The sequence below is a fragment of the Arvicanthis niloticus genome, chromosome 9, assembly GCF_011762505.2.
Source record: "Arvicanthis niloticus isolate mArvNil1 chromosome 9, mArvNil1.pat.X, whole genome shotgun sequence".
Taxonomy (NCBI): Eukaryota; Metazoa; Chordata; class Mammalia; order Rodentia; family Muridae; genus Arvicanthis; species Arvicanthis niloticus.
In genome coordinates, this window is record NC_047666.1 from 84,844,995 (window position 1) to 84,852,317 (window position 7,323).

The 7,323-nt window shown below is 41.4% G+C and overlaps 1 pseudogene; it reads left to right on the forward strand.

Annotated features, from left to right (window-relative positions):
• The first annotated feature begins 3,229 nt into the window (after positions 1 to 3,229).
• On the forward strand, positions 3,230 to 3,825 carry LOC117715216 (calmodulin-1 pseudogene; annotated as a pseudogene).
• Positions 3,826 to 7,323: the final 3,498 nt, after the last annotated feature.

A 7,323-nucleotide genomic window follows, 5' to 3' on the forward strand; every position in this document is an offset into this window, starting at 1 on the left:
GTACAAGAATTCAATCAGTCAGTAAAGATTAGTGGTAATTAAAGAAATAGAGACAGAACAAAGGAAAACCTTAGAACACCATGAAGAGACCTAAACTTCAAATTGCACGGAAAAGAGAAGGCTGAAATTTCTGACCCAGAATTGTTCCTGTCAAAAAGAAATGCAGAGACAAAGATGGAACAGAGACTGAAGGAAAGGCCGTCCAGTGACGAGCCCAACTTGGTATCCATTTCACGGAGGGATACCAAAGCCTGACACTATGACTGATGTTATAGTGTCCTTACAGAGAGGAGCCTAGCATGGCTGTCCTAGTTCTTTGCTGCACACACACATGCTCATCCATGTTCATGCTGCACAGACACATGCTCATCCATGTTCACTGCTGTACAGACACATGTGCATCCATGTTCACTGCTGCACATATAAATGCATATCCATGTCCACTGCTGTACAGACACATATGCATCCATGTTCATGCTGCACAGACACATGCATATTCATGTTCACTGCTGTACAGACACATGTGCATCCATGTTCATGCTGCACACACACATGTGCATCCATGTTCACTGCTGCACACACACATGTGCATCCATGTTCACTGCTGCACATATACATGCATATCCATATTCTCTGCTGCACACACATGCACATCCATGTTCTCTGCTGCACACACACATGCACATCCATGATCACTGCTGCTCTGTTTACAATAGTTAGGAAATGGAACCAACTTAGATGTCAGTCAGCTGACTCATGGAAAAGGGAAATGTGGAACACATACACAATGGAACATGGCTCAACTGTAAAGAAAAACTCCTGGCATTGACAGGTATGAATGAACGAAACTGGAAAAATTATACTGCCTCCCAGGCTGGGGAAGAAAAATGCCTGTTTTCTTTCAATGTAGACCCTGCTTTGAATCTTTTACTTTGTGTGATTAACTTGAAGCACATATGAAATAAAGGTCATTAGGAACAAGCCATTGAGAGCAGATGCATTAAGGGAGGGAACATGGTAGAATATATGAAATGAAAGAGGGAGATTATGGAGGGGTCAGAAGAGTCAACATGGGAAGGGCCAGGGATAAAAGTGGAGGTAGAGAAGGGTTAACTAAACTGAGGGGTATATGAAAACACTATATGGAAGTCTATGCTCTTGCAACTCAAGAAAAAGATTCAGTCAGAGATCATAGAATATGGGTCATGTGAGGTAATGTGAGATAACAGAGGGGGACAATCTGGGGTAAAGGTGGGGGCGGTTAAGAGTACTGGCTGTTCCTTTAGAGGTCCTGAGTTCAATTCCCAGCAACTACATGGTAGCTCACAACCACCTGTAATGGGAATTGATGCCATCTTCTGTGTATTCTGAAGAAAGCAACAGTGTACTCATACACGTTCATTAAATAAATAAATAAATAAATAAATATTTTTTAAAAGTGGAGTAAATACTGAAAATGTAACAATAATCTTTTATTAAATGTGCCTTTTACAGATGTTTTCTCCCAGTTGGGAGTTTGTATTCTTCAGAGTAATTTTCAATGTAACAAAGTCTAGATGATCAATTTTTACTTCAAGGATCATCTTACTGATCCTGTTTCTGATAGAAATCACTAAGGCATATCCAACCTGAGCCCCTGGGCTATCTGTGGATGCAAACAGCTATAGATGCAGACGTATACAAAAAGCACAAATGTACTCGAAGCATTATACATTTTCTTTGAAAAAAAAGTTGTTGCAACTTGCTTATGTGACTGTCCGGCAGGGGCTTTGTAGATGCTGCTACTGTACCAGTTATGTTGCCAAAATCCTTGGCCCATGGGTGGGACACCCTGGATTTAATGCATCACCAAAGATCATTCTTCTTTATGCAGTGTGACCCAGAGAAGCCTCCAGCCCTCTAACATAATTGCTTTACGTTATCATCCGGGAGTGCCACAACTGTGTACTTTACATTTAGGGTCTGGGATGTGTTTTGAACTAGTTTTTCTGCAGGCGTAAGCACTGTATGTATGCCTTGCTATTCTCCTATCATCGGTAGAAAATATGGTTTCCCTCATCTAGTATCTTCTTCGTCAAAGATTGGTTGATTCTATTTATAGGGGCCTGCTTCTGAGTTCTGGCCCATTGATCTCTTCCTTCACCAAAAATATACTATTTTGATGACTGAAGGTCTATTAGTCTTGAAGTTGGGGTGTGAAAAGCCACTAATATCTGCCCCCCACTCTGGTATTAGAGTCTGCTGTTTTCAGTTTTTGCTTTTCCAGGTAATCTTCAGACTCAGGTTGTCAGTATCCACAAGATGATCTGTTGGTATTTGTAATGATATTTCATTGAATTTATAGATTGGGTTGGGGAGAACAGACACCTTGAAATGTTTGTTTCAATGCAGAAAGAAGGCCCTCATGGATGCCAGCACTGTGTTACTGGATGTTCTCATCCAGAACTATAAATAATATATGTCCTTGGTTTACAAAGTGTCAAACCACAGATGCTATCTGTGTAATATGTTACCAAACATTTTTCATTTGTAATATTTCCCTTTTCTCTCTCCCTCCCTCCCCTCCCCCTCTCCCTTCATCCCTCCCCCTCCATCCATCCCTCCCTACCTCTTTCTCCCCCTCCCTCTCCCTCCATTCCTCTCTCCCTCCCCCTTCCCCTTGCTTCCTCCCTCCCTCCTCTTCCTCCCTTCCCCCTCTCTCTCTCCCTGCCTCTTTACCCCAACTAGAAGTTCTTCACTTTTATTTATCTACCTAAAGAACCACTTTTTCATTTGTTCTTTTCGGTGTTTCTCTATTTTCACTAACTGACTTATTTCTATTATCATCTTCCACTTCCTTATTTAGGCTTGGCTTGCTTTTCTGTTCCTTCCAAAGCACAAAGGATGAATTGTGGACTTCAAAACTTCTGTGTTTTCTATGATGTAATAAAAACTCTCCATAAACACTGCTTTTGTTCCATGCCACACGTATCATTATCTTTTTTTTGCACATTTCAAAATGGATTAATGTCCCTTGATGCGTCTTTGACCCACATGTTATAAGTCTGTTAACAATTTGGGGTTTTTCCAATTATATTTCTCTATTACTGATTTTCAGTTTAATTTCCTTATGCTCAGAGAGCCAAATGTGATTTCCTTGCTTGTTAGTTAGGTGGATATGTTGTATGACTCGATGTGGTCTGTACCAGTAAATACTCCACGGGAGTTCAAGAATGGGAATGGAAGTCCGAGGGGAGCGAGCGAGTTGAGTGGTTCTCTGGTTGCGTCTTGAAAACCCGTAGCCCTTGCAGCATGGCTGACCAACTGACTGAAGAGCAAATTGCAGAGTTCAAAGAAGCTTTCTCACTATTTGACAAGGATGGGGATGGGACAATAACAACAAAGGAGCTGGGGACAGTGATGAGGTCTCTGGGGCAGAATCCCACAGAGGCAGAGCTGCAGGACATGATCAATGAAGTAGATGCGGATGGTAATGGCACAATTGACTTCCCTGAATTTCTGACAATGATGGCAAGAAAAATGAAAGACACAGACAGTGAAGAAGAAATTAGAGAAGCATTCCGTGTGTTTGATAAGGATGGCAATGGCTATGTTAGTGCAGCAGAGCTTTGCCATGTGATGACAAACCTTGGAGAGAAGTTAACAGATGAAGAGGTTGATGAAATGATCAGAGAAGCAGACATTGACGGGGACGGTCAGGTAAACTATGAAGAGTTTGTACAAATGATGACAGCAAAGTGAAGACACTGTACAGATTGTGTTAAATTTCTTGTACAAAATTGTTTATTTGTCTTTTCTTTGTTTGTAACTTATCTGTAAAAGGTTCCCCCCTATTGTCAAAAAATATGCATGTATAGTAATTAGGATTTCATTCCTCCATGTTTTCTTCCCTTATCTTACTGTCATTGTCCTTAAACCTGATTTTAGAAAATTGATCAAGTAACATGTTGCATGTGGCTTACTCTGGATATATCTAAGCCCTTCTGCACATCTAAACTTAGATGGAGTTGGTCAAATGAAGGAACATCTGAGTTATGCCTTTTTTTAAGTAGCTTTTAGGAACTGTCAGCATGTTGTTGAAGTGTGGAGTTGTAACTCTGCGTGGACTGTGGACAGTCAACAATATGTACTTAAAAGTTGCACTATTACAGAATGGGTGTTTTATCCAGGTACTCGGACACTATTTTTTTTTTTTTTTTGTGCTGCTGGTATTGTACCAGAAACATTTTCTTTTATTGTTACTTGCTTTTTAAACTTTGTTTAGCCACTTAAAGAAAATCTGCTTATGGCACAATTTGCCTCAAATCCATTCCAAGTTGTATATTTGTTTTCCAATAAAAAAATTACAATTCCCCCCCCCCCAAAAAAAGAATGGGAATGGAGTCTTTCACTAGATAGAGATGCCATTTGCACCCATTTTATTGATGGAGTTCCAACTCTAAGTTCGACTGTTTCTCTTCCCCCTGCAAGATCTGCCCATTTCTGATAAGGCAGGATCAGAGTCTCCTGCTCATGACAATCTGCATATTCTGCTTCAGGTCTACCAGTTTTTTGACTCAAGTATTTTCCCCGGTCTTCACAATGTTAGATCTCCCGAAGGCACTAACATTATCTTTATCTGTTACTCCCTCCTCTTCCTGAGAACCTTGCTCAGACTGAGTCTGCAGTATGACAAAATGCATGATAAAATCAACCTAAAAACCAACAGAAACTTTATTTTGGCTCACAGTTTAAGGGATACAGTCCAACATGTTGGGGAACTGATGGTTATAGGAACATAAAGTAATTGTGTCCGAGTCTACATTTTATGAATAAACCATTGATTGAAGTGCTTCCTATGGTCTATGAGGTTACTAATATAATAATTAAAGTCTAGGAAGGCATAATGAGTGTTCTCTGGCTAGAATGTAAAGGGCAACTTACTTCTTGCTCTTGTACGCGGATACAGAGAACATTCTTGTGGACTGAGCCAGTTGCACAAAGGCTCCAACTCCACCCCAGGCAGACGGTGTCAGCAGTGAATTTGAAAACATCCTACTGGTGTCTGCTGGAGAACAGACTGGTGTGTGGGGAGGGACAGGCGTTTCCCACATCATTATCAGAGATGTTGTGTTAGTGTATGAATACATGACCAATGTTGTTTCGGTTTTACCCTGTTAGTATGCCTTCTACATTTTGTAGTGCTTGCCCTGAGCTTTGGAACAAATTTTACAAACGTCACATCCATGTTTAAATATGTAACATTCACATTCATGTTCAAGCAACACAATACTAGTGCACAGATGATACAAAGTAGTCTCAATTCCTCCCCTCTGACCATTATTCTAGTATTGTAGTTCATTTTGTGTGAACATAAGCACACACACATATAAATGTACATATGGATTTTGAAGATATTACTGCTAGCATTTTTTACACACACAAAAAAAATGTTAGCTTAATTGAGAGTGAGAGTGTTTTAACTTTAACTTATCAATGATCTTCTCAAAATACAATGGGTCCCTTTGTTACTTTTCTGTTGTTAAACATACCATGACCAAAGCAACTTATAGGGGAAATAGTTTATCAGGGCCTTATACTTTCAGAGGGATAGAGTCCATGACCATCCTGGTGGAGAACATGGCAACAGGCAGACAGGCATGGTTTTGGAGTAGTAGCTGAGAGCTTGTATCCTGGTCCACAACCACTGGACAGTGTAGTGAGAATCTTGGTTTCTTTTAAAACCCAGTTATGTTCTGTGAATGTTTTTGTTTTAATCCCAGGTGTGGGTTAAGAGGTTGCTTCACAGAAGGTGATTATAATTTGCCTCATGCACTAGCAGGGGTGTGATTTTTCCCAGATGCAGATAGGTTAATTCTGGGGACTCTGGAGAGGGTATAAATGGAGAACCCCAAGAAGGCCTAGGGCAGCTGCAGCTACCCATGATGCTGCCCCCACATTGCTGGTCTCTGTTGGTTCCTGCTGCTGATTGCTGGTTTGCTATTGCTGGACTGCTGGATATTCTGATGACAAAGATTGGACTTGACCCTAGGAACCCGGTGCCCCTAATCAACAGGAATCAGTCTAAAGAGCTTGACATCTCTTTCTGCTCTAACCCTCTTTATCTCCTACCTAGTGTTGGGCTCTTGGAAGGGATTAGGGTGGAATAAGATTGGAAGTGTGGTAGATAAATTTAAGAACCCAATAAAACAGCAAAATTAAACAACAACAAAAAAAAGCCATATGCCAACAGAACAGAGAAAGCTAACTGGGAATGTGTAATGACTGAGTTGTCTCACTTGGGCGGCCAAACTGTAATGGCCAGCTCTGTTCTGCAGGTCCGGGTCTAGCAAGAGAGAGTATGGAGCAGGCGACGTGAAGAATGGAGACAAGACAAAGGTTCTGATCGAGTCTCGTTTATTGTGTCTCTCTCTCCTTCATTGTCTCTCTCATTGTCTCCTGTATTCTCTTATATTGAAAGGAAATCTGGGGTATTTATAGGCTTTTTGTCATGTGCCTTGTAGGCGCGTGGATATCACATGCCTTGTAGGTGTTGATATGACGTAAGCCCTATAGGTGTGTATAATGTGGATAGCACGTGCACTGTGTGCCTTGTAGGCTTGGATATCACATGTGCCTTACAGGCATATATGGCGTGGATAGCATGTGGATAGCATGTGAACCGCATGTCTTGCAGGCGTGGCTACCACGTGTGTCTTGCAGCTGGGGACAGTAAACAGCAAAACAAAATATGTGGGATATCAGAGTGTGCTTCAGCTGTTGTAGGCTGTTGAAAAACAAGTCTCACATCAGGGTTTATGGCTTGAGATGGCTGCAAAGCTGATAGCCGCTTTCTGTTAAAAGTCAGCTCCCAACAGAAATGAGTCTTTGAAACCACAAAGCTCTCCCCAGTGACATAGCTCCTCCAAGAAGACCTGGCCTCCTAATCCTTCCCACACAGTTCCACCCACTGTGGACCAAGTACTCAAATGACTGAGCCTATGGGGGCTCTTGGTCAAACCAACACAGTCCATATAACCATCAACTCAGAGGTCATACCACCAGGAAACTCAGGCACAGCCTTCACTTGCTAAGTGTATATACTTGTCAATACACTATAATTTTCAGAGTTATACATGTCTCTAGGGAAAAAAAAGATAAGAATAAAGGTTATGGAAAACCACAACTAGAGCTGGGGAGAAATCTCAGTAGTTAAGTGTTACTGTGCAAACAAGTGGACCTTAAGCAGAGTCTGGGTCCCCAGAATGCACATACATGCTGTGTTGGCATGGAGGCTTAACTTGTCATCCCATCATGGGGAGGGCAAAGACAGAGGATCTCTGA